Raw genomic sequence first — 1530 nt, forward strand, 5'->3', positions numbered from 1 at the left:
CATGTTTCCCAGTACTGTGGTGTTCTTGGTTACACATTTGTGGAGTTTCTGAAGGGCAATGGAGATTTCTGGCAGACACAACACAACCTCTATGCAGACAAGTGAACTGTAGAAATTCCAAGAAGTCCCACAGAGTGGTTTAACTTGGACACAGAAGTGGTGAATTCAAATTCACAGAGAAATTTTCATGAGTTTTGTCCTGGATGGGGTAAACCTCAGTGCACTTTGTTTCTGTTGTCTCAGCATTACTGGATTGAATGATTGCTGCTTCTTGTTAGGAAGTTGATTTAATTTTCCATTATTCTCAACTTCATACTCAAAGCACTGAGAATTTCAAGTGGAGTAATCTGCTCCTTGGAGGCTAGGATTCTGGGGCTTTGTCTGACATATTTTAGACATGTTATAAAGAAGGACCGGTACTTAGACAGGAACATCATGCTTGGGAGTGTTGAGGGATGGAGCAAGAGGGGAAGACCCTTTATGAGGTGGATTGATTCAGTGACTGGGGCGATCAGGATGGGTATTTTGGAGATAGTGTGATTGGCACAGGATAGAGCAGAGTTAAGGGGTGTTGTACATAGGGTCGCTGTGAGTCGCAAGGGACTCGATGGCACATAACAACAAAAATTTTGACATAGATTTTGATTCTTTACATAATTTCTGTATTCACTTCTAAAAAGTCTTTCATAACCCTCTTGAGTATTTTTAATTTCATAACAGTGGCTCAAATGAACCACCCAGCTCCTGCAGAAGTCACATATGAGAACACACAATCCAAACAGTGTGACCTTAAACAAATTTATAGAGGAACTTAAGCAGTATGGAGTTAACCCGATAATAAGAGTATGTGAAGAAACTTATGATTCTGCTCTCATGGGGAAGAAAAGGCATCCATGCTCTCAATTGGCCTTATGATGGTGATGCACCACCATCCAACCAGTGGACCACTGGTTAAGTCTTGTAAAAATTAAGTTTCATCAAGAATCGTGTTGCTGTATTGCTGTTCATTGTACTGCAAGTCTTGGGAAAGCTCCTGTGCCTGTTGTACTAGCATTAATTGAAGGTTAAATGAAGTATGAAGACGCAGTACAGTTCCAGAGACAGAAGTATCTTTTAACAGCAAGCCACTTTTGTATTTGGAAAAGTACCATCATAAAATGTGACTACACTTTAACAACTCAAATGATCATGAAAACAACTGTTGCATTCAATAAAATGAGTGCCTGATGGTACTGCCTTGGAAGTGGAACTTGAAACAAGAACTCAGTTATCATGTATATTTACCAACTAGTAAGCTTGATGAATATGTCTAATAAAGCTTCTTCTGTAGGAGTACTGAAAAGCTGTTTAATCTGGTTTAAAGTTTGACAGAGTTTCAGTTTCCATGTTTGGGTTACAGTTAGCCTTCCTGGACACTTAGCTAAGTTTTGTTAACAGCATTTAAAATGTACTTATTATTCGTACCAATTGACTTTTCCTGAAATCATGCAGAATTGTTATGAAACTTAATCTTATCAATATATAAGAACT

The 1530-nt window shown here is 38.5% G+C and overlaps 1 pseudogene; it reads left to right on the plus strand.

Moving 5' to 3' along the window:
• Positions 1-725: 725 nt before the first annotated feature.
• LOC102851975 lies at positions 726-1214 on the plus strand (annotated as a pseudogene).
• The last annotated feature ends 316 nt before the right edge of the window (positions 1215-1530 follow it).

The sequence above is a fragment of the Elephantulus edwardii genome, unplaced genomic scaffold (assembly GCF_000299155.1).
Source record: "Elephantulus edwardii isolate Elephantulus edwardi_28Jun2011 unplaced genomic scaffold, EleEdw1.0 scaffold01003, whole genome shotgun sequence".
Lineage (NCBI taxonomy): Eukaryota > Metazoa > Chordata > Mammalia > Macroscelidea > Macroscelididae > Elephantulus > Elephantulus edwardii.